Here is a 7425-nt window from a genome sequence, read left to right as displayed (position 1 = left end):
GATGGACATCTTGGCTCTTTCCATACTTTGGTTATTGTGGACATTGCTGCTATAAACATTGGGGTGCACGTACCCCTTCGGGTCCCTACATTTGTATCTTTTGGGTAAATACCCAGTAGTGCAATTGCTGGATTGTAGGGTAGCTCTATTTTCAACTTTTTGAGGAACCTCCATACTGTTTTCCAGAGGGGTTGCACCAGCTTGCATTCCCACCAACAGTGCAGGAGGGTTCCCCTTTCTCCACATCCCCGCCAACATCTGTTGTTTCCTGACTTGTTAATTTTCGCTATTCTGACTGGTGTGAGGTAATATCTGATTGAGGTTTTGATTTGGATTTCCCTGATGCCGAGTGATGTTGAGCACTTCTTCATGTGTTTGTTGGCCATTTGGATGTCTTCTTTGGAAAAATGTCTGTTCATGTCTTCGTTAAAGGCAAGTTTCTTTAAGCATTACAATATAGACTTGGTGCTTATAAACTAATGCAGTTCTGACAACTATCCAGTACTCACTCATTCATTCATTTCTTCGTTGATTCCTTCAGTAGACCCTTACTGAGCACCTAGTACATGCCAGGAGATGCAATGGTGGTCAGGAACAGGCATGGTCCTGGCTCCCTTAGGATGTATAATTTACTGGGTGCAACAGACATTGAACAAGTATTTGCAGTGAATTATGGAGGGACACACCACAGAACTCCACAAAGAACCAAGGGACTAGTTTGACATTCCAACTCAGTGGTTTTTGTTGAGGGTAGTTTGGAAAGTGGTGGAGACATTTTGGACTGTCATAATGCCGGAGGGATGCTCCTAGCCTTTAGGTGTCAGGAAGCAAGGTTGCTGGGTGTCTGGTACCTTGTTGTCCAGCCCCACAATAGATGGAATTTTTCACATCCTTCATGACCTCTTGAGTCCTTGCTGGACATTCCCAAAGGTGAAAAGCCTGCTTAATTACTCAAGCCTGGACTCCAACTCCACTGCCAGTCTACATGAAGTGTCTTTTGCACAGCTTGAACATACACGGAATGTTCAAGGAATGAATCAGTGTGGACAGTGACATTTTGTTCTGTTCAGAACCAAGGAGCACTGTCCACGATTTCATGAAAGCATGCCACTGGTAGCAGTGCTGCCCATGAAACACAACTCTGTCAGGTGACAGAGCTCTCTCAGTCATGAAGATGGAGCATACAGGTATATCAAAATTCATTTTATTTATTTTTTTAAATTTTATTATGTTATGTGAATCACCATATATTACATCATTAGTTTTTGATGTAGTGTTCCATGATTCATTGTTTGCATATAACACCCAGTGCTCCATTCAATACGTGCCTTCTTTAATACCCATCACCAGGCTAACCCATCCCCCCCCGCCCCTCCCCTCTAGAACCCTCAGTTTGTTTCTCAGAGTCCATAGTCTCTCATGGTTCATCTCCCCCTCCAATTTCCCCTGTCGAAATTCATTTTAAAATATACATTACTTTCTTTTTATCACTCCATTATATTAGGACAGTGTATTGACGATAGCTTATTTTACTTATGAATTTCATTTCTGGTTGGTTTGCGAAGGAAAGGGAATAAGATCTCAAGGACCAGGCAGAGAACTGTACTGCATCTCCTCTCTTGTGTCTAGGAATGCCTTTGGTGGTGTCCCTCCGCTGACCGTTGGTGTGGCTCTCCCCACAGAATGGTTACTTATTTAGGGCAGAGGTGCTTTCAGATCTTCTCTTTTCCTGTTTCAATAACTCTGGCTTTAGAAGATGACAGATGAATGAGAAACCCAGACATTTGAAGGGCTGTAGGTGTGACCACCTACCTCCATGTAATTTTCAGCTGCTCAATCCAGAAAGCGTCTATCTATCTAGATTTTGGTTTCCAGGAGCACAGCACTCTGAGAGAATTTTTTACCTAGTGTATCTGCTCTGGGCCTAGAGCCACAAGAAAGAGTTCAGATGCCAGATGATGGCAGTGAATGCAGAGGGACCCAGGAGCCCACAAGCACAGGAATGTCAGCCTTTTTTCCAGTTCTACCTGTGACTCTGCTTTTCTGGCTGAGGCAGAGCAGGAGAGAATCTGAATCAATGATGGGCAGAGAGGTTCTAGACTGTGGACTGAACAACAACGTTTAGAGAGCTTCGGTGTCCCCGGGAATTTAGCATCCTCATGCACTGTGATGCTCTCAGGCACTTTTCTGGTAACCTCTTATTTCCTAACCTTCTGCAAAACAAGGATGTAGCAATGTGGATTGTGGCTGGCAGACAAACAACTACCTTCTTTATAGATGGAGAGAGATAGAAAGACTGTGTTGACTTCATCTTATTTCTGTTGCTGCACAAATTCAGCCACTTAATAGGCTGGACAAGCAAGATAGAGCAGGATCTGGGGAAGACAGGCATTCATTAAAGCACATAGCCCTACAAGATGGCTGCCCCAGAAGCAGCTCCATGTGAACTCCAGGCAGACTTGGCCCATGAGGAAGGACCTCCTGATATCTACAGTAGCTTCTAGTCATCAAGCCACCAGGTTGCTTTCTTAAAGAAGTCTGATTGAAGAACTAGACTTGCCTTAGAAGAGGCTTTGTTGTTGTTGTTTTGCTTTGTTTTTAACCTTTGCAATCTTGACTCTCCAGAACTGAACGAGGGCCCCTCTGGTCACAGAGTTGGAGTTTGTGATTTGAGCATTTTTTAAATAATGTTGGTGAGACTCCTATCTCCACTGTAAAAGGAAACCTATAGCATGACAACAGTTGGGATTTTTTTTACTTTGGGGAGGTAGCCCCTGCGTGCGAGGTCAGCTCTCCTGGTAGCCGGGATGAGATGACCAGCTTATTTTGCCAAGGCCTGCTAAGTGTCTCAAATGGCAATGAATTTCAGTTGAAATGGACTTAATCCAAATTCGAACCAGGGGCTGAGAAGAGCAAGGCTCCTATCCCGTTACCAGAGCTATCCAGATGCTCCATAATACTGTATATTAAATCCTTATAATAAGCTGCCTTGTGAGTCTTGGTGCTGGTTCAGTGTTTTCATTGCAGTGATTACTCTATGGTCTGCTGGCCCCTGAAGCTGGAGTCCTCTTTCCCTTGATACGTTTCCATAACATCTCTCATCGGCCCAGTGAAACTTGTTGTTAAGGGCAGAGCTAATCTATTGCAGCCTGCCCAGCTGCATCATGCCAAGAAGCTTGATGTGTTTCTTTCAGCTATTTCTGTGAAGACAGTTCACTTCTTTGGAAGGGTTTTAGCTCTATCAGGTCAGCAAACAATCCAGCTGTAAAGAATAGCTCTTGAAAACAGCCTCCCCGACCCATCCTAAAAGGTGGGGGAGGGTTCCCTCACCCAGACTGACACCAAAATGAAGGTGTTATTTCATATACTGGGTTTTAATAGATGTATGCATATGAGTATTTAAATATCTGTGCCTTCCAAACGGAATTTGGGGGAACTTTTAAAAAAAGTACCGGGATTTACATGTCCTTGAGTCGCATGGCTTCCTAATTCCAATTCCACGCCCACCACCCCGGCTACTTGTTGGTAGCTTATAACTTCACCGGCCACTGGCAATAGAGAGAGGATTAAGGCAATTTCAGGCTAGTAGGATGGAGTGACAAAGAAGTAAGCCAGACTTTTGTGTGATATATGAAGAGGAGCCAAAAAAGTCCACAACACCAACTAGTTTGAAGAGAGCCCAGCCGAGTTTGCTCTGAATACTAGGGCTGGGGAAGTAAACCCATTTGTCAGCAGCTGGGCAGCCGGAGTATCCCAGACAAGGGATGTGTGGTGAAATCCTCTCACCCGGCAGGAGGGACTTGGACCCTGGGAGGACATCTCTGACTACCCCCCTGCCCCATGCGTCCGCCCTCCACCTGGCTTGGCCCTCACCCTTGTGTTTCTCTGGCAGCTCATTTATGAGACTTTCACCATTGTGATTTGTCCCCGCCTCTCCTGTGATTCTCTGGCCCCCGCTGCTTTTGGCCTCCTCTCCTGTCTTGGACCCCGTGTTGGGAATACCATTTGCTCCTCTGGCTTAGCATTTTCCCCTTACCGATTCTCTAGGCCTCCACCCCAGGCTGTGCTCCACCTGATCCCTTGTCTCTGGGCTCCAGGAGTAGGTGCCAGCTCAGTTCCAGCCACACCCTTGCTTAGCTCTCCACGGGGCCAAGGGGTTTTGTTTTGTTTCCTCCTTGGGTCCCACCCTTACCCTCTTCCTGCCATTTTGTAAGAAAATCCAGTGCTTTGGGCCTCAATAAAACAAACAAACTGACAAATATACTAAAGAGTCAAGTCTGGGTCAAAAATCAAAGCAAAACAAAACTAAACTCTGGAGAACATTTCTTTTGTTATAGGATTTGTGCCTTTTATTCTCAGCCCCCAACATGGTAAGAGATTTTGTTGTCGTAGACACATGAGAAGCTTAAGGCCAAAGGAAAGCTGCGGAGGGTGGCGAGGGCGGGGGGTGGTGCGCTCCGGCCATAATCCTTATACCCAGAAGAGGCCTCCATTAACTGGAGAGCTTGTGGCTTATACTTTTAGGACGTTTTACACCAGCACTGTCAATTGAAGTGTACTATAGCCACTAGTTTTATGTTCTAATAGCCACGTTAAAAAAAGCAAAAGGAAAAAAAAGAAATAACTTCAAATAGTAGATTTTGTTTAACCCAACGCACCTAAAATATGCTCCTTGCAAAATACTACATAAAATTACAAGATGAATTAGTTCTAGGGGTGTGCTGTATGGCATACGGGGTAACAAATGATACTGTATACTGCACTGAAAACTTTATAAGAGGGTAGATCTTGTGTTAAGTGTGCTTATCACACACACAAAAGAGCAGATACAAGGAAACTTCTGGAGGTGATGGATATGTCTATACCCTGATCGTGGTGGTGTTTTCCTGGTTTTATGCATATGTCCAAACTTATCCAATTGTAGACATTAAATATGCATGGTGTTTTCTATATCGACTATATCCCAACAAAACTTTTACAAAGTATTAATGAGACATTTTACTTACTTTTATTATCATACTAAGCCTTCAAAATATCCATTCACATGCAACATTTTCAACAAAGCCTAATGTAGTCCTACCGAAACAAACGTGTCTTTCATGGAAAAATATTTTACATTGCTTAAGCTTCTTCATTTAAATTAATTACAATACAAGAAATTAAACCATTTTTCAGTAGCACTAGCCACATTTCCCATCCTTAGGAGCCACATGGGACGCTAGCTAACATATATTACAGCACATCTTCTTAAACAAAGGTGCTTACTCATAGGCTGCACCTCACATCAGCTCAGCAAAATACAGAATCTATTCTCCCCAGCGAGACAATGACAGTCATTGAACAGGGGAGGGAAGCAGGTCCCAACCTCCACTCCCCTGCTTTTTCAAAAGTCTTCACAAATGCCATCAACTTGCAAATTATTTCCTGTAATTTTTACTTTTCTTCTTAAGCTTAACTTGCTTCAAAGAAAAAAAGAGCAACTCAAATACAACACAGATGACATTTACTAGTAAATTACATATATTTTTGAATCCATAAACTTGCCCTCTTGGCAACCCAATAAATTTGCCAATTAGTGTGTAAAAAGCAAACAGAGCACCGGGCTCCACAAACATCTCTTGAAACATTAGTTCATGCTTTTGGTCTCTTTTCAGGATGAATTAGCCTTAAACATAAGACTTCATCTCCTCTAAGACTTTAACTGTTGTCTGTGCATCACATTACAGGCGTACCTTGGAGATCTTGTGGGTTTGGTTCCAGACCACCACAATAAAGCAAATATCAAAAGAAAGCTGGTCAAATGAATTTTGTGGTTTCCCAGTGCACATAAAAGTTATCTGTACCCTATACTGTAGCAATAGCATCATGCCTAAAAATATGTACATACCTTAATTAAAAAATACTCTGTTGCTAAAAAATGCTAATCATCCTCTGAGCTTCCAGCAAGTCCTAATCTTTTTGCCTGTGGAGGGTCTTGCCTTCATGCTGATGGCTGCTGACCGATCAGAGTGGTGGTTGCTGAAGGGCGGGGTGTCTGTACCCATTTCTTAAAATAAGACAACAGCATGACCTGCCACATTGATTGACTCTTCCTTTCATCAGTGGTTTCTCTGTAGCATGTGATGCTATTTGATAACATTTCACCCACAGGAGAACTTCTTTCAGAATTAGAGTCAACCGTCCCAAACCCTGCTGCTGCTTTATCAGCTAAGTTTATGTAATAATCTAAACCCTTTGTTGTCATTTCAACAGTCTTCACAGCATCTTCACCAGGAGTAGGTTCATCACAAGAAACCACTTTCTTTGCTCATCCACAAGAGGCAGCTCCTCATCCGTTAGAGTTTTGTCATGAGATGACAGCAATTCATTCCCATCTTCAGGCTCCACTTCTAATTCTAGTTCTCTACTCTTCCCACCACATCTTCAGTTCCTTCCTCCGCTGAGTTCTTGGACACTTCACAGTTATCTATGATGGTGGGAATCAACTTCTTCCAAACTCCTGTTAATATCGATATTTCTACCTCTTCCCCTGAATCATGAATTGTTTCAATGACATCCAGAATGCTGAATCCTTTCCAGAAGGTTTCCAATGGCCTTTGCCCAGATCCAGCAGAGGAATCACTATCTATGGCGGCTATAGCCCTTATGCAATGTATTTCTTAAATAGTACGACTTGAAAGATGATCTATAGGATCCATGATCCATAGGCTAAAGAATGGATATCGCTGGGAGGCATAAAAACAACATGAATCTCATTGCACATTTCTATCAGAACTCTGGTAACTAGGTATGTTGTCCATGAGCAGAATTATTTTGAAAGATACCTTTTTTGTCTGAGCAGTAGTTCTCAACAGTGAGCTCAAACTATTCAGTAACACATCTTTTCAAGAGATGTGTTGTCATCCAGGCTTTGTTTTTCAACTAATAGAATACAGAGTAGATTTAACATAATTCTTAAGGCCCCATAATTTTCAGAACGGTAAACGAACATTGGCTTCAACTTAGAGTCACCAGCTACATTAAGCTGTTAACAAGAGGGTCAGCCTGACCTTTGCAGCTTTGAAGCCAGGCATGGACTTCTCCTCTCTAGCTATGAAAGTCCTAGAAGGCATCTTTTTCCGACAGAGGGCTGTTTCATACACATTGAAAATGTGTTTGGTGTAGCCACCTTCATGAATTATCTTAGCTAGAGCATCTGGATAACTGGCATCAGCTTCTACATCAGCTCCTGCTGGTTCACTTTGCACTTTATGTTACAGAGACAACTTCTTTCCTTAAACCTCATGAACCCACCTCTTTAGCTTCACTCTTTTTTTCTGCAGCTTCCCCACCTCTCTCAGCCCTCAGAGAATTGAAGAGAGTCAGGGCCTTGCTCTGCATTAGACTCTGGCTTAAGGGAAGGTTGTGGCTGGTTTGATCTTCTAT

Source organism: Callorhinus ursinus, unplaced genomic scaffold (genome assembly GCF_003265705.2).
Source record: "Callorhinus ursinus isolate GAN/ISIS: 27379988/994484 unplaced genomic scaffold, GSC_fseal_2.0 scaffold27, whole genome shotgun sequence".
Lineage (NCBI taxonomy): Eukaryota > Metazoa > Chordata > Mammalia > Carnivora > Otariidae > Callorhinus > Callorhinus ursinus.
Note: the sequence above shows the minus strand (reverse complement) of the source record.